This window comes from Mauremys reevesii, linkage group 7 (assembly GCF_016161935.1).
Source record: "Mauremys reevesii isolate NIE-2019 linkage group 7, ASM1616193v1, whole genome shotgun sequence".
In the NCBI taxonomy this organism is placed as follows: Eukaryota; Metazoa; Chordata; order Testudines; family Geoemydidae; genus Mauremys; species Mauremys reevesii.
Window position 1 is genome coordinate 8,569,733 of NC_052629.1, and position 24,241 is coordinate 8,593,973.

Below are 24,241 nucleotides of genomic sequence, written 5' to 3' on the forward strand. Positions count from 1 at the left end.
TGGGTGTGGGGGGGGAGCAGGAATTAACTGGTGGTAAGGGCAGTGCAGGGGGTGGAGGTGCTGGGGAGGCGATGGAGGAGCAGGAATTAACTGGTAGTAAGGGCAGTGCAGGGGCTGGAGGTGGTGGGGAGGCGATGGAGGAGCAGGAGTTCACTGGTGGTAAGGGCAGTGCAGGGGCTGGAGGTGCTGGGGAGGCGATGGAGGAGCAGGAGTTCACTGGTGGTAAGGGCAGTGCAGGGGCTGGAGGTGGTGGGGCGATGGAGGAGCAGGAGTTCACTGGTGGTAAGGGCAGTGCAGGGGCTGGAGGTGCTGGGGAGGCGATGGAGGAGCAGGAGTTCACTGGTGGTAAGGGCAGTGCAGGGGCTGGAGGTGGTGGGGCGATGGAGGAGCAGGAGTTCACTGGTGGTAAGGGCAGTGCAGGGGCTGGAGGTGCTGGGGCGATGGCGAGGTAAGAATTAACGGTGGTGGAGGGGTTGGGGCAATGCACGGGGGCTGGAGGGCCTGGGGTGGGGCAATGGAGGAGCAGGAGTTCACTGGTGGTAAGGGCAGTGCAGGGGCTGGAGGTGCTGGGGCGATGGAGGAGCAGGAGTTCACTGGTGGTAAGGGCAGTGCAGGGGCTGGAGGTGCTGGGGAGGCGATGGAGGAGCAGGAGTTCACTGGTGGTAAGGGCAGTGCAGGGGCTGGAGGTGCTGGGGAGGCGATGGAGGAGCAGGAGTTCACTGGTGGTAAGGGCAGTGCAGGGGCTGGAGGTGCTGGGGAGGCGATGGAGGAGCAGGAGTTCACTGGTGGTAAGGGCAGTGCAGGGGCTGGAGGCGGTGGGGCGATGGCGAGGTAAGAATTAACGGTGGTGGAGGGGTTGGGGCAATGCACGGGGGCTGGAGGGCCTGGGGTGGGGCAATGGAGGAGTAGGATTAATGAGGGGCAGGGGTAATGCCGCTGGCTCAGGGAAGGACGTGCGGCCACTAGGAAGCCGCTCGCCACAAGGCTGTGGAGGGGCGAAGGCTCCAGCGATCTGCGGTGGGTGGGGAAGCCTGTGAGGGGTCAAAATTATCGGGCTGGGTAGGAGCCAGCGGGGCGTGGGGGGGGGGAGAAGAGGCGGGAGCGAGGGGCGGAGCAGCCCCGCCCCGCAGGCTCCGTCATTGCAGAGCCCCCGCCTCCCTGCTCCCCTGCCGCCGGCCGACGACAACAGACAGCCCCTGCGCGCCCCCGCCCCGCCTCGCTCATGCGCGCCCCTCCCCCCCAGCCCGGCCCGGGGCGCTGAGCCGGGAGAGATTCAAACTCGGCCGAACGTTGGCGGCGCCCGCTGCGGGGAGAGAGGGGCGGGCGCGAGCGCGAGCCAGCGAGCCAATGGGGGTGGGGCCGCTGCCAGATAGGGAGCCGCCAGCGCGGGCTGCGGGAGGAGGAGCCCAGGTGTCCCTTCCTGCCACATCCGGAGCTGAGCCGCCCCGCCCCCGAGGTGCGCTGTAGCCGAGCAGCGGCGGGGGACGCACAAAGGCGGGCGCGCTCGCTCCTGAGGTAAACAAACGTCTCTCTCCTCCCCCTGTTCCTGGGGGGCAATTCAAGACCCCCTCCCCCGCTGGGCTGGCTGGCCGGCCGGGGCGCCATGTAACCCCTCTCCCCGCCCCCCAGCGCATAGACGTATTTCCCTGGGGGATGCTCCCGCTGCTGGGCTCTGTGTGGGGCGCCGTTGGGAGGGAGTCACTGGGGTAGCGGGGGGGCGGGATGAGGGCTGCTGCTGCACTATCACCGCCCCGTGCTTATCCCTCCCCCATCGGCGGGGGCGTTCACGTTGTTACACGCCCCGCGTGGGAGACGCTGTGCCCACGCTCTGTGGAGCTGGCGGGGGGGGGGGTTGCCTGGGAAGCCTGTGGGGCTGGGGGGAGCGTTTCAAGGGGGGCGCCTAGGGAGGCACTCACATTGGTACATCCCACCACGTGGGACATGCTTCCCCCCCAGTTAGCTCTATGGGGTGTTTGCCTGGGCAATCAGCAGGGCTGGGGTGCGGCTTTCATAGTGTGAACCGGTGAGGTGTGATTTATTGGGCGTCGCATGTGGAGATCCCCTTCACGAGGGTGTGAGTCAAACTCTGCCTGTCTCTTTTCCATCATTCAGTCCTGGGAGCTGGTTGCTAAAATCCAGCTGGGCTGTGTGTCCTGGGTGTATTTTGTGTTTTGTTGGGGTGGATGCTTGGGTGAGAAGGATGTCTTTTGGAGGGGGGAGAGGAGAGAAGTGGGGCTTTATGGCTCATCAAAATTTAGTTCAAAACTTTGGCTCACAACCCCACTTGGTTCAAAATTAATGTGAACAAGGATGGTTTGTTTGTGGGTATTCATCTTCGGGTGGGTGGGATTGTTTCTGGGGCTGTTGCAAGATGTTGCAATTTGAATGAGGAAATCCTAAATAAAAAGGAGATATCTAAATGTCTGAAACATACCTAACAAGCTTCCTTTGCATTCCTTTATAAAATAATCTAACCTCTGTTTCCTTCCTGTTTCTTCCCAATTGAGTATTATGTTTGGATAGATCTTATGCAAGCATGTTGTGTTTACATGTATATGTGCACCTTGTTGGGCTTGGGGCTATGTAAATAAGTGGATTGAAGGGATTACTTGATGCCAACAGTATTTAGGGAAAAAGAGCATATCACTGTGACTTGACTGATCTAAGTTCCCTTGCAGCCTTTGTAATTATAAAACCTTTGCTCGCTGTATTGCTTCCATTGAGGCACCTTGTAAGTATAAGAACCTAGTAGTTGCCCATGGCCATAGCCATCACTTTCACAGGTGTGAATGAATCATTTTCCATCCATATTCAGAAAAAGTAGCGATATTCACGTTGGTCCCTTGCCCATTCTTGTTAGGCTGAGTAATATGCTAGAGGTTGAAATGCAGTTGTTACTTTCATAGATATGAGTGCTACAGGGCTAATGTGGTACTTTATCTCAGTGAGGGAGTTTTCCCAGACAGGAGCTGCCGATGGAAGTGTCTTTCTCTCTTCACTGCAATGCTGTTCCAAAAAAAAGTTTAGGATTTAAATAAAATGTCATCTGTGTTCAGGAAAAAATGTGGTCTCAATATTTTGAGAGGCTTTGGTGACCCCTTTCACATAGCAAGCCTCGGAGTGTGACCCCCTCCATAAATTAAAAACACTTTTTTATATATTTAACACCATTATAACTGCTGGAGGCAAAGTGGGGTTTGGGGTGGAGGTTGACAGCTCGCGACCCCCTATGTAATAACCTCATGACCCCCTGAGGGGTTCCGACCCTCAGTTTGAGAACCCCTGCTTTAAACTATAAAATATTATCTTGAAAATAACTATAGAGATGGGTAACTTTGGAGAACTTCTAGGTCTGTATCTAGGAGAAGCTTTTCTAAACCTATGTGAGTAGTAGTTCTTATTACTTAAACTTAGCAGCGACTTTTTCAATGGCATGGATACAGAGATCTTAAAAATTCTGTTCTATTATATATAGGTTCTAATACTCATCACCATAGTATCTGAATGCCTTCCAGTAGTGCATTAAGTGTGACTAACATCTGTCATGTATGGTTCATTCTCTCTCATCCCCTCCCCAGGGGGAGAACTGTGTGTGTAGAGCAGTGTTTTGGTAGGGTTTGGAGTCTCATTTATTTTAAACAGAGAAGGAAAGGTCAAAGTATGCCTGACATTTGGAGTGCAAAGTCGCAAGGTTTATGATGGTCCTTAGTTCCTGTAGGGGTTTGTTCCACAGTCTCAGCTTGGACCCCAAGAAAGCTCTGTCTCCTCCAGGCCAGAAGTTTCACTGTGCCTGAGGAGTGGGTATGTCCGCCAGGGTCTTCATTGCAGCGCTCTAGGCAATCTCTTTTAAATATGTTGGGACCACCAGCCCATTGAGTACCTTTGAATATAAATACGGAGACTTGAACTTGACCAGAGATTCTATGGGAAGCTACTCTAGAGCACTCCTAAAGTAGGAACTGAATTGGCCAGCTGTGGGTGTGTATCTTCAACCAAGGGAGACTGAATAGTTTACAACTATGGTGCAAAATGTTTTCTTCTGCCTACTAGCATCATGTTGTCATATTCAGCTCCATCTTCTACCAGCTCTTTCTTCATCTGTGATCTGATCTTGTCCAAGCACTGGACTATCTTGGTGGTAGTGCTAAGGTTGTGTGGGGTGAAAGAAAGGTAGAGCTGTGTGTAATCCACTTAGTGCTGGTACTGTAGTTTATGGCATTTTACCTGTTCTTCTAGTGGCAGGATATAAATGTTGAATAGGACTGGGGAGAGAATTGATCCGTGTGGGACTTGACAAGTGAAGGGTCTAGTGGCAGAGGCATAGTGACCCATCATGATTCTTGGATTTAAATTATTTTAGTGTATTCTGCTGGACCTCTGCCACCTCTCTTAAGTAGGACAGCTGTTTCTTACAGTCAACAGTGTTGAGTGCTGTAGAAAGGTCCAGGAGGATGAAAATGGATGGCTGCCCATCATCCATTAACAGCAGGAGATGAGCCTTCAGTGCCACTAAAGCTGTTTCTCTCCCATGTCCTCGCCTGAATCCAGATTTGTGCCAGTTCTATGATATTGACTTCAACTAGCTGAGCTTGTAGTTGGCCTTTGGCTTGATCCTCTGAGCTTGCTCAGAAATTAGTTTGATTCCGGGCAGTAGCTAGCTAGAACTGATGTCTCTGTATGGGTTTCTTCAGTGTTTGTCATGCTATTGCATGTTTGAAGGAGGAAGGGAAGATTGTTTCCCTAAATGAGGCATTGGCTATTTCAGCCACAAGTGCCACTGATTGCTCTTGACTTTCCCCTTTTAGGGGAGGGGTCGGCAACCTTTCAGAAGTGGTGTGCCGAGTCTTCATTTATTCACTCTAATTTAAGGTTTCACGTGCCAGTAATACATTTTAATGTTTTTAGAAGATCTCTTTCTATAAGTCTATAATATAGAACTAAACTATTGTTGTATGTAAAGTAAATAAGGCTTTTAAAATGTTTAAGAAGCTTCATTTAAAATTAAATTAAAATGCAGAGCTCCCCGGACTGGTGGCCAGGACCCGGGCAGTGTGAGTGCCACTGAAAATCAGCTTGTGTGCCACCTTCGGCGCCCATGCCATAGGTGGCCTACCCCTGTTTTAGGGTATTCACAGGTCTTGGGTTGAGACGCCTTTATTGTGTCCAATATTTCATGAGGAATATGAGAATGCAGACAAGTTGGTTGCTGGCTGGTAGGCTGAGTGGAGCCATGCTGTTTGAAAAGCCTTCCTGTGTGTGTGATCTGTTCAGTGAAGTAGGATGACAGATTCTGTTGTGGGCCATAGGCACTCAGGTTTCGTGAACTGGTTTATCATCCTAGGATAGCTCCATAGGTGGGATTTGGCAGCTTCAGTGGAGTGATAGGAAGGTTATGTTGACTGCTGTAATACAGCCTCAGCATAGGCTTCCAGAAATGTATATTTCAACCTGTCTGTTTCAGCCTTTGATTTCAGTCCTTGAGTTTCTGACCCTCTCTCTTCACCTGGTGCAGGGTGTCAGAAAACCAAGGAGATCTATGTGGGAAATGGTGAGGGAGGGGCTGTTTTGGGGGCCAGTGTATTGATGGTTGAGGCTAGTGTAAATAATAAATAATTCACTAAATCCTTAATTCTTTGTCCTACAAGGAAAGTTCTCCCTGTCCTTTAGCATGCTTTGGAATTTGATGAGTGGCTAAGAGCCTTCACGGTCTAATCCGAGTCATTGGTCTTGTTGCCTGTTTGCTCAGAGAGCTCTGACTACTGTTTTTAATGAGGTGATAGGGTGATGAGTCCAAGACAGCGTCCCCTGTTGACATTTAATCCAAAAACCAGGTCCAGACTGTACTGGCTATGTTGGCTGGAGCAGAGGTAACCCATGAAAGTTATAGGAAGGAAGCTGAGTCAGTGAATTGCTGGGTTTTTGCATCTGCAGTATTGTTGGGGTGAACGTTGAAATCTCCGAGGATGATAAGCCTGGGATATTACCTTGTCAGCTATGGACATGAATCAATGAGCCCCTTTGTGAACCCTTTAGTCTTTGGTGTTCTGTAAATGAGCACAAAATCTTAGCTATGGTTCTGTTGTTCAATGGATACATTTAAATTAACTTTTCTTACCTGAGGCACCTCTTTTGGATGTTTGACGAGAAGATGAATGCGGTGATTCTTGCCTTTTCTGAGTCAGTGATAGGCTGAGCAGCCCAATACTACTCAATAGTCATGAACTAGCACAATGATTCTAGCCTTGAATTGCAAATGATGCAGGGAAAACCTTTTTAAATCCAGATGTAGTTGCTGATTTTTTTTTAAATTTCATTAGTGATTTTTTCCCCTCATTTTCATTTTGTTTAAAAAAAAGCTTTTATCTTAACCTACCCAGCCATGACTCATTTCCATTGAATCCAGCCTTTAAATGTATGTGTGACTCACCTGCTGGTGCACCCTCTGTTGGCTGGGCATGGTGTAGCATGCTCTCCTCCTTTAGCATACCCTGCTGACAGCCCTTCCAGCCCTGCGGTGGTCTGCTGCTTCTTGCAAGTTGGCCTTCTCTCTGGATGTCACAGAGTTCCACCCCTCCTAGCATACCAATAGTCCGACAAATAGTAGTCTGTCAGCTTCACATTGGCCCTTCAGTCTGAGTCCGGGCTCACTAGTTCCTTACCCCCATGGTACTGGGGTGGGGGTGGTTTTCGCTCAACCTTTCTTGGTAGGGGAACCCAGGGTTTCCCTCTCGACTGCCTATCTAAGGTTCCCTGGACAAGAAGACAGTGAATGCCTGACTACACCAACCCCATCTGCCTCTCTGGACCACTTTCTACTTTGCTGTTTCTTGGACTTTTGCCTTAGCCTGTTTGTGGGCTCCCTATATGCTCTGTGTATGCCTCTTCCAGAGCTTCTTAGCATTTTCTGCTATCCAGCTGGTTCTGTTGGAGGGCTGTTTTCTCCACTCATCTCACAAGACAGCCCCTACGCAGCAGGAGTCTTCTGCTCCCTGTATGTCCTTCCACCAGTATAAAGAATCCTGGGGGTAACTGAGCGAGGCTGATTGTGGCCACAAGCTCTCATTAACCTCTTCAGGCCTAGTGTGAGGTTGGTACACCCCATCACAAGACTGTTCAGTTTTGTGTAGCAGGAAACGACAGGTTAAGATAGTGCCTTATATCCCAAGATACACTACAAATTACAGATATATAGGAATCTTTTCAGATACCAGTGAAATATAACCACTGCTGGAGGGAAATACTGCAGCTATTTAACATTCTCCAACACCACTACATAACAGCATAGAGCAGAAAATTGAGAAATCTATCCATTTGAAGTTACAATGGAAATTAGGGTCCCACGCCTACAAACTGACCAAGTGGCCAGACTTCAGTTTTGTCTTTCTAATTCCTGGAAAAGTACATTTTAACTCTAATCAGTCAAATGTAAAGGCAATATAGACAGTGTGCATAGTGATGCATATTATTATTTATACGGCCAACCAGGTCTGGGACCTATTGTACTAAATGCTGTACAGATTTATGGTAAATGACTGTCCCTGCCCCCAAAAAGTTTACAATCTAAATGCGGTTGTATGCGTATTTTCCTTTATAAATGGTATGGTCACTGCCTTATAACTCTCAAAGTTGTACTCTTTTGGTTCAAATTTGGTATGCTTGCTCTTTAGCAGGAAGGGGTTCTTTTAAGTTTAATCAAAAACAGTCAAGCCCTTTTCAATATAAAGTAATCCAGAAAATGCTTATTTTCTTTGCAGAAAAATACTTTTGAATTTAACAGCCCTATCATATCAGTGGAAGTTCATAAACGTGACATTTGGTAGTGATATAATCCTTAAAATGTAGATTTGCCTTTTGTTGGTCTAAGGATGATTTTGCCAGATTATAAAGGGCATAGAAATGTTACTTCATATATATTAATTGTTACTCTTAATATTTGACATAATTCAGTCTCCCAAAGTTTCTTGGCAGTGTGTATACATATGTATATTAATGCACAAAATATGATGTGTAAGGTTGCTCTAGGCATAACATGCCTAACACACAACCACCAAAGCAAAGAAATAAGAAAAAGTTTTAAGGCATCTAACATGACATAATTTACTCCTCCAGCCAGACTCTCACTTTAACACTAGAATAACCATCATGCAACATGAACAATAAACTGCAGCTGTAACTCTGTTATAGTAGGGATGCCAGCCTTCCAGCATCCCGTATCCCAGACTGCCTACCACCATAAACAGCCAGTTTTCTCCCCTGTTTTGCGCTCTTCTGGAAAATCACACTTGCACATATTTGGGAAGGGGATGGAAAGCTGGCATTCTTACTTGGGCAGAGTTCAGGTATGTTCTAGTGGTGACTGCTCTCATGGAGCTCCTGGTCTCTGACAAACCAACTGTTACTTCAGTGGGGACCATGGGCACTTTGAAATTGTTTAGTGGGCTCAGGAGCCAGCAGAGGATCTTGGTGAAGCTGTTTAACCCATTCAGTAGTACATCTTCTAATCCAGTTGAATGGTTTCCCCTAGATCCTGGTCTTCAGCAAAACAGCTGCTGTGTTGAAGAACCTGGTCTCATGGACTGAAACGATTCAGATAGTTCAGGAACACTACTGAACTCACTGAACAGTTTCACTGAGCTCCTGGACAATGATGAGCCAACAGCAGCTGCTTCATAGAAGATCTACGTTGTTGTAAATCATAATCTCCCTCAGCTAAGTGTGACACAAACCAAGTTGTGATGTAAAAACCTAATTATTTTGTTAATTTATTACATTACCCCAGAGAATCCAACAAATTCTCACAATGTACATTTTTTTTAATGCTTTACAGTTTGCGATTTTTTTTAAATTAGTGGGGTTCAAAAATTTTGAGACTCAGGATGTGAGCTTCTAGGAGGCCAGTTTTTAATTGACTAGAATGCAAACCAATTGTTTAAAAAAAAAAAACCTTCAGAAAATGCAAGCTTTACTCAGAGATAGTGGTGGAAATTTGGGGGCAGATATTCTGTGATTATTTTTTTTCATACAAAGAGCTTGAACTTCTGCTTTAAATGCAAAACTGAACATAAGCTTAAATAAGGTGATGTGTTGGCACTGCTATAACAGGAAAAAAAATTCTGAATAGATGATGATTTGGTATAATGAGGTCTTTGATGGTTCTTCCCACAGGGAGGACCTGACCATGTCCAGTTGTCTCCAGTGGGTGATCCCAGCATAAGCTCAATTTACCAAAAGGGGGCGGAGGCAGGGGTGGCTCTGCCCTTGGTAGGCCTCCTTAAGTTTCTCCAGATAGGTGATCAAAATGAAAGTCACAAGCACTAATGTATTCAGGGATACTCCCTCCCTGTGACTCCAGCAAGGAGGGGGCACAGTGAGTCTACAGTGCTGCCTACAATTCAGCTCCAACATGGTGGGAGATGGAGTGGGTTGTTGAAGTTGCTCTGGCTGGGTCTCTGAGTCAGGGTCAGTGTCCGTTTTATCCTGGTAGTCTGTTGTACTGTCCTCGGAGTCTGGGTGAAGGTCTCATGGGTAGGAGTTCCCTCCACAGCTTCAGGAGTCTCTCCTGCGGTCTGCTGCTTAAGACAGTTTTGCTCTCTTTCCCGTGACTACTGCTTCCTCCCATTTAAAGGCCTCTTCCCTATCATAAAAGATTGACAGGGCTGGGAGGCAAGGTGAGCTCTACCACCAGGGCCTCTCTGGCACCTTTTGTGTCCAGTGGGATCTATATACCCCATCACACTTGGGATTCTGTTGGATGCACATGTGTTAATAAAGTAGACTGAAATTTCAGGTTGAATGGGTATTATAGTGGTGCCCAGAAATTAGTATAGTCCAGTCAAGATTGAAGGTTCCATTGCATTTGGTGCTATACAAACACATACTAAAAGATAGTTATTGTCCCCAAAGAGCTTGCAGTCCATCAAAACCATGCTGCACAGTTCTAGAAGCAGATGTGATTCTTTGGGATTTCATATAGCAAGAATCCTCAAATGCATCTTTAGACTTGAGTATATACACACATAGAGACAATGTTCTTCTAGTGATTTAAAATCTGTCATTTTCCTAAATCCTGCAGGATGGAATTGAGAAAGTTCACTGTCTACAATATTTGCCTGTCTAACTGCAGAAGATATACTCTCCAAAGGTGATTCTAAAATAAAATTATCATGCAGAAATTTATGCTGTCTTCTATTCTTCATTATGTAATCTCTGCCACCATCAAAAATTTAAAATGATTTTTAGGGTATGAAAGAGTATATCTTTTCCATTTGATGGATATTATGGTGAATACAAGTTAGAATTCTTACTGGCCTGCTGATGGTATGGATTGAATATTTAAAACTTGTTAGTCTTTTATACTTGATGCATGGCTGGCTTGGCATTCAAAGAAGGTATTCATATTCTATGTTCAGTATCTTTAAAAGACTGAAAGAGCGCAGTTAAAATGCTTTGCAGATCTCTCCAACTAAACACGTATTTGGAACAAAGAAAATTCAGTTTGTAAGACTGAAGACCAAATGTGTAAAGTACATCATTCTAGTAAAATGTTCATTATTTTTTTTGTAATAAAAAAAGGACTCGAGCAACTGATTACGAAAAACTATTTCCAGATGTTATATATTTTCTTCTGCAATAATGGGCAGTGCCGTGCTTTGAAAAACAATTGGTAAGAGACAGATCAAAGTACTCCTATAGCCAGCAAAACATGTTTTGTGAGTTTTTTTCTTAGCAACATAATCAAACATCAAATAATAAACTAAACATTTGAGGGAGGGGAGCAGGGAGGAATCAGCGAGTATATCAGTTTTTTATTTTGTTTTTGACATTCGTAACTTCATTTATATTATCTTCAATGCATTTATGTTGCTGGGCTCCAGATAACATGATGAAGGGATACCTTTTGAAATAAAAGGCATGCTGTATAGATCCCAAATAAAAGCTTCCTGGTGAGGTTTTGCAGTATGTGGGGATATTGTTGTGTATTTAAATAGTGTTCTATGATGTTGTGTACCTGAACACAGCAATATAGTGCTAGTATGAGAGAACCATGAATGAAAACTGACTAGAAATAATATTTGAAACTAAACAGTGTGGCTTTCTTGTCCAAGCAGAATGAAGCGCAAATTATAAACAGCATAAAGTAATTTCATTTTTTCAAAGTCTTAAGGTTTTGGTGTTGCACTATTCAGATCTAAGAATCTTCCTGTATCCTTAAACAGGTGGCATAGTGGGAACGTGGATTCCATTTTTACATCCATTATCTTCTGAGCCAACATACTTGGAAAAACTGAAATATTTGATTCTGTTCTTCTCTTCCCACTTAATATTGACGTTTTTGTTGTGCTTTGCTTAAAGCTATGGTACTACTATAAATATTGGTCTGCTACTAATTAAAGTAATTTAATCACTAGAGGAACTTAAATTCATTGTCAGGTAATATCTGATCTAGTTCATAAGAGAAAATATAGCCTGCAGCTTTGCATATATGTGTTATGACACCATTCATTTTCCAAACTGGCAATACTGGTTGCCCTAAGTCTGTAGTACTACTTACGCAATAATCCACCTGTGTAATATAAATCTAATGTTGGTGCCATTCCCAGAGGTTAAATTGAATTTCACTGACTCCCATTTCTACCTGTGCCAACAAAGGTTTTGTTTAAGTATACACGCAAACAATAAGGCTCTTTTATACAAGGTGACCTTTGGTATATTTTGGCTTCAGATATCACTGGGACATGTTGTAAAGATTTTAGTTACAGCTCCCACTTAACTGTACCATGCCAGTGGTTAGCTGTCAAAACTAGTTTGAAGAAGAAAGTAAAATAAGTTTTATTTGCCTGTTAAGGTTATGTAGAGGTCATTTGTTAGGAGTTTATTCTCCCTATAATATACATGCAGCTCCCATTGATGCTAATGGTTACAACATGAAATATACTTGACCAGGTTCATAATTACAGAAAATAAATGAGTTCAAAGTACAGAACTATCAGGTGCAATATTTGTATATCTATCTTCTTTTTAGACTGATCTGCTTATTGATTAACGTGGGGCAATGTGTATGATGCCTATATTTTAAATGAAAAACTGTCAAGGGTGACGTAGCACAAAATGCAACACTTCCATTCCCATCTCTAACTCCCTTTCCTTTCCCCCATTGTCCCCCAGTAAAAGAAACTAAACAACATTAATCCTATTAATTTTTGTTCCAGAAACTTATTTGCTCTCAGGAACAGAATGGGCAAAGAGAAACTTGAAAATAAGATTCACAATGTCAGTAACCCAGAACTTTTTTTTTAAGTTGTCCATTTTAATTCTGGAATTTCAGCAGCGCTAAAGTCCTTTCACTGAAAGAGCTGTTAAAGGTTTTTGTATCATCATTGGAGCCGGAAAGGTTTATTTTACCAGTTTATTTTAAAAAATATTGATTCTACCAATCCTTAGACTATACCTTTAAAGTTGCTACTCCATGTCCCCCATCCTGAAATCAGATACACACAAGCACAAGGGTCTGCCTGCATAGATAAGATTGTAGGACTGGGATCATAGTTTGTGAATATAAGAATGTATAGAGATCAGTTGGTTAACTGTAATAAAGATTAAGCCATTTTTGTGAACCCCCCCATAATAAGAAAACAGTCATTGCTGCATGCAGTTTGGTAGATTTTCAGTTAAGAAGGGCTTCCAATAGTGGAAAAGCCTGGCCACTTACATGAGGCTTTGAGATGTAATATGGCAGCTGTTTGGTTAAAGTTGTTCTTGGTACAGGATGCTGACAGGCTGTTTTGGTAGTGGTAGCACTTTTTAGTGGGTCCATGTGGATGAAAGAACCCCCCCCCCCCACACCATGCAGAGGCAGTTTAATTGATTTCCCCATAGTTTGAAAATGCAGCATGGTGACAGGTTTATCAGATTAGTTAGTTTGGGACAAATGTGACACTGGTGAATCTATGAAGGTTTGAGATTACTAGAGGAAAATCCACAAGGAGACACATGGCAGCTTTGAGGAGGCTGAAAGAGAGATGGCACTCTCTTGCAGAGTTTGAAAAGCCAATTCTGCTGTCTGAGTTTTTCAGGGCTTGGAGAGGAGAGTCCATTCCCTTGGAGCACTGGGAATTTAGGGGGAAAGTTTTTGAGAGAAGTTTTGGTGGGCAAAAGGAGATTCAGGGACTGAAGAACCTATATGTATTAGCACCAATGTGGGCAGAAGATAAGGAGTGGTAAAGCTGCCATATCTATAGTAGTAAGTGAAAGCATGTGAACTGGCTTTATTATAGTCCTTTAGCAGTTGTATCTTTTAATGGTTGTCTTTTTGCTTTGAAGTTTTCTGTATTTCTAAAGGACTTGAACCAGGAATAGGATCTGAAATATATTTTATGTTTATTCTGGAAAATGTTTGGTTTACTTTGCTTCTCTTCCTCCCCTCTTCCCCCCCCTCCCCCCCGAATTGGAAAGAGAGTGAAGTCTTTCAATAGAAAATGAGCTACAGTAAACTTTCTCCAGGGTAAGAACACCATCCTCAGTGGAGAAGTCCATCAGAAGTTTTGTAACTGTGTACCATTCATTCAAGTCTGTCTATACAGGATCTTCCTTCATCCTGATTAGTATGAGGGCAGGTAAAAGCACCAGAAAGTGGCAGTAAAAAAATCAGTCCCTTCTTACTATGAAATACTGTAGAAGAGAAGTGTGTTCATTACTTTCATAAAACTGTATAGCTTGTTAGTGATCCTGTATTTCTTGAAAATTCTGCCTGAGTAGATGGCAGAATCAGACCCTCATCTGACTGGTACTTTGCGTGCTTGATATCTTCATTTACGTGTTTGTCTTGAAATTTTGTGTCTGGTTACAGCCTGCTGACATTTGCTGCAGTGACACTTCAGAATATATTTGTGTTTGGAAGATGATGCTGAGAGATATTGAGCTATCACATGTAGATGAGCAGATTAGTAGCTTGCATTAGAACTCCATCAGACAGTTCAAATTGCACAGGAGTTAAATTGACATGGAAATTATAAATATACATTTTCAGATTCCTTTCCTAACAGATTGCCTAATTCTAGTGAAGAGCCTGGATACCAGAAGTTGTGGTTTGCAGTGGGGATGGTCATTGTCAACACTTTCTACAGTTCTGGATGATGCAATTGTGAGAAGTTAGGATTTAAAGTTTTTGACTATTATCACTGGTATTGAAATTTGCTTTTTTCATAAGTAGATGCAATTCCACTCAAGTAGTAAGTTAATAGAGCACAGTGAGTCAAACCTTGCTCTAAAGAAACTTAAGCTCCTGTAAAGATTTATGCATGTACTTATCTTTTAAGGAAGCGAGTAGTCCCATTGAACCCACGTCTTGGCAGGATCAGGATTATTATCTTTTGCTCATTTTAAAGTATGTATAATTAGAAAATATAAACAGTTTTGAGACTGGAAATCCAGTGTAAAAAGAAATGGTAAGAATGATCTGCCTCCTTTCCATCTTCCCTCCAGCTTGGAAAATGAAAATTAATGAAGCTGGTTTTACATCATTTATAATTTGATTTAACTATCAGGTTCTTCGTGCAATTTTTTGGTTGCAAATACTGCAGCAGAATGTTTTAAGAATTGTTTACATCAGATTTTTTTTAAGTCGTGGAATCATTTCTATCATTCTTGCATTTAATAGTAGCTTGTTCTTGCCTAAGTTAAAGGTAGGGCCAATTTTAAGTTGATCATATCCCTCAAGGTTTTTAGAAGTTGTCAAATTTGTCTTTGTTTAGAAGGATATGGACATCATGATTTTTTTTTTTAAAGTATGATTGTGCCCTTTAAATAGTATTTTCTTTTATTTGTAGAGGTATTCTGCACCTCCTGATCATAAGGATCTTTTCACAAAGGGAGAAACAGACTTCACAGGTGACACTGCCTGTGTCAAGTGTGCAAAGTAAAACTTGAAAAATAGAAGGAAAAATTTCTCATAACTCCTTTCAATTATACTAATATTTTATGATACTTGTAACTAATAGGTACAAAATTTTTAGACAGATATGTGATTATTTTTTTCAAGTTGATACTGTCTCTCTTGGGGGGAGGGATAGCTTAGTGGTTTGAGCATTGGGCTGCTAAACTCAGGATTGTGAGTTCAATCCTTGAGGAGGCCACTTAGGGATCTGGGGCAAAAATTGGTCCTGCTAGTGAAGGCAGGGGCTGGACTCAATGACCTTTTAAGGTCCCTTCCAGTTCTAGGGGATTGGTATATCTCCTATTATTATTATTATTTTATTATTTATTATTATTATAATATTAAAGTTCTGGGTTTTATACTACTGTTAGTAATTGGATTGCCCTATTAACAAATGTGGGTTTACTCATAAAATATATTACTTGCTAACTCAAACATTGGAAAATGAAAGATCTTAAGGGGAAAAATATTTGCTGGCCTCTATTTTCTTGTCCAGGCTTTCACCATTTGTCCTGATTGCTGTGGAATGGAATTAAATATATAATTTAGATAGTTTCATAACCTTAGGGTGTTTATTTAGAGAACCTTTACTTTTTAAGTGCAGACTCTGTTCAGTATTTAGTTGCTTTGTCATAACATTTGTCAGTTAAACAGTACTGCATGAGCAGTGAACGGCAGGTTGATTTTTAGGATGGGTTCAAATCCTAAGCATTTATGTAGAGCAACCAAATATAGTAATGATGATGAGCACATTACTTCCCTTTTTATAGAAAAGGTGCAGTTACCAAATTTCTGCATTCTGCAAGAGGATCTCAAAACATTTTTTAATAAAGAGGTGAAGTCACTTGCCCACACAGAATCTGTGGCAGAGCTAGGAATAGCATCTAAGTTTCCTAACTGCCATCAGGCCATTTTAAATTTCAATTTGAGTAGTTGCTGTGGGAAAACGGGGGGGCGGGGGGGGGGGAAGTGTCTGCTAAATGCTAGCAGTCAAAAGTGGGAGCAGTCAAAGTTGCGGGATGGTCATGTCACTATTCCATGTAGTTCAGTTGTTTCCTCTCTCCAGAAGTTGGATGCAACTCTTAACAGAGTATGGATAAGACTATTATTCATTATTTAAACATCAAGGATCTGCTATAATTTAGAGCCATAAAAATGTTAACTATTACCCAAGGCAAACAGAATATAATTACACAAATTGGAATTGGTTCAAGACACCGGGGTTAACATGTTGGCTCTTGCAAAACATTCTGCGACTAAGGTAGCAGCTGCTCTTTTGAAATGGGCATAACTCATTTCTCAATCATACTGGACAAAACCCATTTCAGAGTAGTAACTGAACCATTCCCAGAAATGCAAGTTTTGGGGCTGGAATTTAAATGTTGTGTTGGACCACTGATCTCACGGAAATCACAAGCCAACTACCTAGAAGTAGTTATTTGAAGTGGTGAATGAGTTTTGTCCTCAGTAAGCATGGAGAATTAGTTTCGTCTTCTGATCTAGTTCATTCACATTTCTGAGACAGTGATTGGGAGTTGCAAATAGGAAAGGTAGACTTCCTGTTCTAGACAATGAACAAAAGGCAGGTGGAAGATCTAGTTATTCATGTTCTAGAAAACCTAATAAACTTCCACTGGAGTGCAAAGGACTGTGAAGCTCTCCTAGTGCCATCAAACTGAGATTTGGCAAATATTAGCAGTACTGTTATAGTCTATCTTCTCTAGCCAGTCTTTTATATGCTGTTTAATAAAATATAAGAAGTACAAGTTGCAAGATAGTTGCATATGCAGTGCATGTACTCCTCAGTACTGGAAATGTAATCTCATAGATAAGGGTAAGGTAGCAGGTGGTTCTGTATTCTGTCCTTCTGTTGTGGCCAGCAGTGATAGCAGTTCATGTGCACAGGGCCACAGACTACATACTGGGCCAAATATCTTTTTTTTCCCACAGAACCCAGTTTGCTTAAAAGTGTGTTTCCCAGCTCTGTGGAGGCACCAGTGGATGCCCCTCTTGAGCAGCATGTAGCTTCCTGTTACGTGAGGAAGTGAAGATTAAATTAAATATATGGAGATATACCTATCTCATGGAACTGGAAGGGATCTTGAAAGGTCATAGAGTCCAGTCCCCTGCCTTCACTATAATGGACAAAGACTTACAGAGCTACCAAGATGCAACAGAGTTTCACTACAGCAATAGTTAGCCTGTGCTTCTCACAAATGAATGTGTGCAACAGAGAGGAAAGAGGACATGATGCTGTGTATTGCTCAATAAAGAATAAAAACAAATCTACAAAAGGAAAAATAAATTACGTACACTGGTAAAGACAGGTAGTAAAATAAGAAAGCTAAGAATGGGCTATTTCAGTAAGAAAATTTACCAAGGCAATCAATTATTTAGTTAGACTGTACAGTCTTCAGTGTAGTTACTTAAGGAATATGTCTAAAATAAATACTGGTTCAGTCAAACAAAAGATGCTTTAGTTAAATGGACTATTGCTTTGTCTTAAAAATAACAGCTCTGTCCATGTCAGCACATTTTACAGCTTGGGACAATCTGCTACTGACTTCTAAGGGCAAGAGCTGAAAATTGTTTTATGTTCTGTCATGTGTATTACCTACAGTAATCATGCACTTGTTTTCTGTTGGTAAGCATTTGGCACTAGTTGAGTCAAAAAGGCAGATTTTGAAAAGTCAGACACTGTTGACCCACAGTAGGTGAAATATGCCAAGAACTTGACTAGATTGATACAGATGTGGCCTAAAAGAAAACAAGGAAATGCCAAGTTATAAACTTAATACAGTGACTTAATACACTTTTTTTTTACATGTTGCCTTTTTTACATTAAATGAAAAAAGTTGATTTTAATAGTCATTTTCTTTATGGTTAGGTGTAAGAATTACTTGCCTTCTTGAAAGCATAATACTGAGAGGAAGAGAGCATAATAAAATACAAGTTTAAAAAGCAAATTTATTGCATGTTAACTAGCTAATTAACTTTAACACAGTGAGCCACAGTTGACTTATTTTTATAAAGTGAGGTAAGCTGAAACACCTTTCTAAAACCCAATTGCTTAAAAGGTCAACAATTCTTAGTGGTGGAGTGTTGCTTTGTACAAAGATACTGTAGATCTATAACCATCAAATACCTTTAAACTACAATTGACAATATTTTATTCATCTTGCATGCTAGAGGATTTCAATTTTTGAAGGTGTTTGGTGTTTCATAAGCAAGGGGAAGACTTAGAGGAGTATTTATCATTTTACACAAAGAAGACTACTTTCCTTTTTGAGATGTTTTCTTTGATAAAATACTCGTATTTGTATATAACTGGATGGTAACAAGGTATAACCTTTTTAGATGGAAGTCACTGCCATTGTTTTCAACTAAAATTGCATTTTTAAAGAAGTCTGGACACTCTACTAAGACAAGTATCAGAGGGGTAGCCATGTTAGTCTGGATCTGTAAAAGCAGCAAAGAATCCTGTGGCACCTTATAGACTAACTTATGCTCCAAAACGTCTGTTAGTCTATAAGGTGCCACAGGATTCTTTGCTGCTTCTACTAAGACAGCAGTTTTTTGCTTTGGTTACTAGACTGAATGTAGCCCTGGGGATGTTGATAGAGCCAAGTTTTAGGGTGGAAGTTCCATTTGCAATGGAAGGTCACCCAATCAAACAGTACAATACTCTCCAATAAATATGAGAAACGCACATACTTTGTATCAAATCAGTAAAATATATTGATAGAAAGTTGTGTGAAACAGGAGGCCAGCATTAGCAGCAGAAAGCCTGCCAAACAGTCAGTGGGTCCAGTGGATGATTGAGGCACTAAAGGAGTGCTCAAGGAAGACAAGGCCATTGCAGGGAAACTAAATTATTTTATTTTATTTTTGGTGTGTGTGTGGGAAATCAGTTTTCACTGCAGAGGATATGGGGGAGATCCCCACACCTGAGCCATGCTTTTTATGTGTCACAGCTGAACTGTTCCAGACTGAGGTGCCAATAGTGTAGGATTGGAACAAACTGATGAAAAGTAATAAGTCACAAGGATCAGGTGGTGGTCACCCATGAGTTCTGAAGGAACTCTAATATGAAATTGCACAACTATTATGTAACCTATAATTTAAATCAGTCTCTGTACCAGATGACTAGAGGATAGCTAACATCATGCCAATTTTTAAAAAAGGTTCCAGAAGCAATCCTGGTGATTACAGGATAGGAAGCCTAACTTGAGTTTCAGGCAAATTGGTAGAAACTGTAGTAAAAATAGAATTATCAGACAGATAGATGAACACAATATGTTGGAAGATTCAACATGGTTTTTGTAAAGGGAAATCATACCTCCCCAATTTGTTAGAATTCTTTGAGGGAGTATATGTGGGCTTTCAGAGAGCCTTTGACAAGGTCCTTCACCAAAGACTCTTAAGCAAAATAAGGAGTCTTAAGATTAAGAGGCAAGGTCCTCTCATGGATCAGTAACTAATTAAAGATAGGAGACACAGGGTAGGAATGAATGGTTAGTTTTGACAATAGAGAGAAGTAAATAGCAGGGTCCCCAAGGATCTGAATGCTACTTATTTGTAATACAACATGGTTGGTGGGAAACCCCAAACTGACTAATATTCTCCATGTTGAACATTAAACTGTTAAATACAAACCACTTTCAACTTAAGTAACCAAGAAATGTTGAACTTCACAACTCTAATATATGCCAAGCACTTATGATTATCTGGCATCTTTGCCACTCTGTAAGTGGATTCACATTTATTTGATCTTATGTGTGGTTTGTTCTCTGTTGCTTTCCATGGTCTTCCCCCACCCTACTGGTCTTCTTGATGGTGGCTATAGTACAGACATAATGTGGGTAGTGATGTTGCCTGAGCTGCTGTTTTTCTTATGGCCATATGTTTATCTTTCTACTAGGGTGTGGGTGGTGGTAGAGGGGGGAGGGTAACAGTAGATAACAAATTTTCTCTAGGCACACTTAGTGTACTGTTTTTAAAATAAAATATGTTAAATATTTATAAATAACTCTTCTGCATGAAAATTATTTGCTTTTCAAATTAAATTTTGATATCTGTGTAATAGTACTGTTAAAGGGGTGACTGGCCCCTTTAAAGAGAATCAGGGCCCAGTCTCTCTTCTCAAGGCCCACCTGGGCGTAACGTACAGCTCAGGTGGCTACTCAATGGTTAATTGGTAAACACGTACCCTGGACTTAAGAAGAAGATTGCCTACCTTAACCAACCCTAAGGTACTTTCAGGGAGAAGGTGTTTCTAGAGAAAAGGCTCTTAAAGACGGAAGGTGTTGGTGCCATAGGGTAGTGGTCCCCAAACTTTTGATGTCACATCCCTCCTTACTCATAATGTAATCTGGACTTGTTTTTTCAAATTGCCATACTTAACTGGTATTTATTTATGATCTTCTTGCTTTGTTCCTGAAATTTTGGGCTTACATGTCACATTTTTCTATCAAGCGGTAGTGTATTAAGGTCACTACTATGGAGTAGCTTTTTATTATCAAAAGTAGTTTTTCTTCTTGCCCAATGCAAATAGAATGATTACCTGCTGTTGGACTTTCCAGTAGTTTATTTTTAGATATTCATTGACTTTGCTTTAAGTGTAGATTAAAACTGAAAGCGGTGCCAGTGCCTGCAGTAAGTTATTGGGGGAAGTCCAGTGGCAGCCAAATCTAGCATTACTCCCATCAGTTTATGTGGCATCATTGTATCATGTCTTTGATGCTTGTTCATTATACTCTAATTTCCATCTTACTTGGGAAGTCTCTACCATGTAGATACCCAAGGAGCAGTAAATTCAACAGAAGGCATTCAAACTACAGTAATACCTCAGTTACGAACACCTTCAAAATGTAGGTTGTTCGAAACTCTGAAATGTTCATAACTCTGAACAAAACTTTATGGTTGTTCTTTTAAAAGTTTACAGCTGAACATTGATTTAATACAGATTTGAAATTTTACTATGCAGAAGAAAAATGCTGCCTTTTAACCATCTTAATTTAAATGAAACAAGCACAGAAACTAATAATAGGAGATATACCAATCTCCTAGAACTGGAAGGGACCTCGAAAGGTCATTGAGTCCAGCCCCCTGCCTTCACTAGCAGGACCAATTTTTGCCCCAGATCCCTGAGCGGCCCCCTCAAGGATTGAACTCACAACTCTGGGTTTAGCAGGCCAATGCTCACACCACTGAGCTATCCCTCCCCCCACAGTTTCCTTACCTTGTCAAATCTTTTTTAAACTTTCCCTTTATTTTTTTAGTAGTTTGCGTTTAACACAGTACTGTATTGTATTTGCTTTTTTATTTTGTCTTTGCTGCTGCCTGATTGTGTACTTCCTGTTCCAAATGAGGTGTGTGGTTGACTGATCAGTTCGTAACTCTGGTGAGATTCTGTTGTTGTCACAATGATTGCATATAATTGAAACCAGCCTACAGGATATGGCTATGTCTGGAGTCTTCATAAACTTACTCCCAGCATTCCATTTGCACTGGACAAGAAGAAATTCTATATTCTGGAATAGCATTGTCTAGGAGTTCAGTTGCAATAGATTCCTGCTTTATCTCTTGTTTGTTATAGATGTCAATAAGCCATTAAATCATCTCTTCCACTGTAGTACACAATATCATATTCCAGTGCATGTTTTAAGATAAGCGTAGAAACATATAAATCATACTTCAGGGTGTAAACAGATTGTGGAAAGGATCAGTAAAGGGGTGTTGGGGTTTTTTTTGGTTTGCTTTTCCCTTATGTAAAAGCACTGCATTCCACAGTAGGCTAAATGTAATCCCTTCCCTTCCCTCACCACCTTCCTCTGAAGCATGAGATTGGCCACTGGTGGATGAAGGAGGGTGGATCGGTTGTCTTTGTTGAAATGTTCTTGTGGCATTGCAGGAAAACTTGACTTGCTAAAGTGAATGATGTGTATCTTCAGCCTCTGTGGTGGGGAAAAGTCAATTCCCAAGAGAACTTTTGAGACAAAGATTTTATGGGCCTAAGCGGCTATGAACTGGGATGGAGTTCAGCTAGATTTGAGTAGAGGATGTATGAATTTTAGAAGCACAGTAAGGCTGTTATAGTTAAAATCACTGGTGCCTATCTGTTCATGTCTTTCTAATGTCCTTTAAATACCATCCAGAATTTCCTTTTGGGTACAACATTTCTCATGTTTAGTCTTAATCCAAAAGAGGCTTTTGTGTGCATGTTTCAATAAAAACAAGTGTAGTGTCTTTGTTGTAAAATGTATACATTCAAATCCCAGATCCATCCTCTGCACAGAAGCCTCAGTGATTTCCATCACTGAAAATTCTAGCCAGTGGCTTTACTGATTCCCCCTCCCTTTTTTTGTGGGTGGGTTCGTGTCAAACTCTATAACTGCCTGCCCTGAAGTTGAAACTTGGAATGACTCAGTCCTGCAATGAGCACTGTGCAAGTGTGTGATTCTGTCTACATGGAAATCACTATAGGATGTGGGTCTGAGTTAAAAGAAGGCAGTATGGGGATAGGTAGGGAGGGGAGGGTAAGTATGAAGACATGTGGGTCGCTTATGGTAGTGCCTGTGCTGATGGTTACACAGATTTTATAGCTTTTTAACTGTTTTTTAAATTTGTAGTTCGCCTCTTAAATTGTGGTGTGATCCTGAAAAGAATAAATTAACTCATTTGAGTAGTGATTCAAATTGACAGATACTCTTAAATGTTTGCAGGATCTTGCCCTCTGCTAACAGTCAACGTGAACCTGTTCTCTGGGCATAAATTAAATGAATATGCTATTGGCGCAAACAAGAATCGGCTTTTATTTAGCTTTTAATTAACTTGGTTAAAGTGGTGCTGTATACTCTGCACATCTTGATTACAAATTGGTTTGTAAAAATGGATTTCTCAGTCTTTCACTTGTAGGAAGATGATGAGGTGTGTTCATTGTGCTTGTGGTCCAAGCATTTTGGGCTGGGATCCAGAATTCCTGAGCATGACCATGTCTTTCTTTGGCCAAGTCTTTTTCTTATGTCTCTGTGCAGCACCTTGCATAGTGGTGCCCTCATCCTTGATTTGGAGTCCTAGCCCCTACCATCAGAACAATAGTAAGTTACTAAAATCCTGTGTCTATATCCTTGTTTAGTATAATTCAGATCAGTATAATACTTAACTACCTTGCATAGATGTTGAGGATTGATTAACATGCCCTCTGTGTGTGTAAGATTAGTATTATTTAAATGCTGAATTATATTTGTTTTCTCAAAAGAAAAAGCTGCAATGATTTAAATAGAATCTGCCAGTGCTCAGTAGCTTTGCACATCAGAGTACCCTTAGTTACATGTCTAACTTTATTGGGGCCAGGGATTTCACCCTAGGTGCCCAAAGTACGATAGTAGTGATGCCATTGGTGTTAATGTAGCCTTGGTTTAACCCCTAAATTTCAAATGTGACCTGTGTCAATCTGATCCATTCCTTTGATTAAAAGAAGTAATCCTCTAAACTAGAAGTAAGCAAGCAAATCAAAGTTTGAGCTAGACGTACAGTCACTCTTCAGCGCAGGAATCAGTCCTTCTTGCGTACCTGGAAAGCATCTAGCAAATTGGGGATACTACTATAAACAAACAATAATTGCTAATACCCATTTCTTGTTGGGCTTTATGTCTCTGAATGAAAATGTATCATCATTGAATTAAACCAGAATTAATGTTTAGTCATTATAGAGCCAGTATTTGGGCAAAGTCACTAGCCTGCATCAGATGTCCCGGCTGCCCTATGTGTTTTTTTTTTTTTTTTTTTTTGAAAAACTTAAGGCTTGAATAACTGCATTGTTAAGGATTAGCATTATACTGCCTGAACAGTCTGCCTCCAGTTTAAGTAACTCTTGTTTTACAGACCTGAGACACATGCTTCCCTCAGCTCCTCCAGTGAGATTTTTCTGATTTGTTTTTTTTTGTTCTAATGTAAATTCTGCTTCTGAAAGCACATCTAAAATCAGTTCTCCTAGTCATGATTAAAATTAATATGATTCCACCACTAAAACAAAGAATTCTTTAAAATATATAGTTATACATCTACTGGCTCTAATTTTGAAATATTCTCAAAACTAGGCTGTTGAACGTCCCATCTTGAACTTTCTATTTACCTAGAAAATTTCTTGTGGGATGAAGAGGTCTTTTTAGGACCATAGCAGTGGGGATCTTAGAAAAGAGGATGCCCAGTAGGGAAAAGAATTCCCTACACAAATAGAAGAAAATTCTCTGGTAATGATCATATTCAACAATACAGGGTCCAAGTTAGGTTAGTGTGTGTCTATTT

The 24,241-nt window shown here is 41.5% G+C and overlaps 1 protein-coding gene across 10 annotated transcripts in view; it reads left to right on the plus strand.

Annotated features, from left to right (window-relative positions):
- Positions 1–24,241, plus strand: part of ADD3 (adducin 3) — a 169,135-nt gene that overhangs the window by 18,629 nt on the left and 126,265 nt on the right. For 4 of the 10 annotated variants that reach the window (XM_039547930.1, XM_039547928.1, XM_039547936.1 and 1 more), the window contains exon 1: positions 1,237–1,515. The exons of 5 other annotated variants lie outside the window; for them this stretch is intronic. The gene's annotated coding sequence lies outside the window, so the exon portion shown is untranslated. Of the gene's footprint in view, positions 1–1,236; positions 1,516–24,241 lie in introns of those variants that run through there. One more of the 10 variants, XM_039547939.1, reaches the window with a different exon arrangement.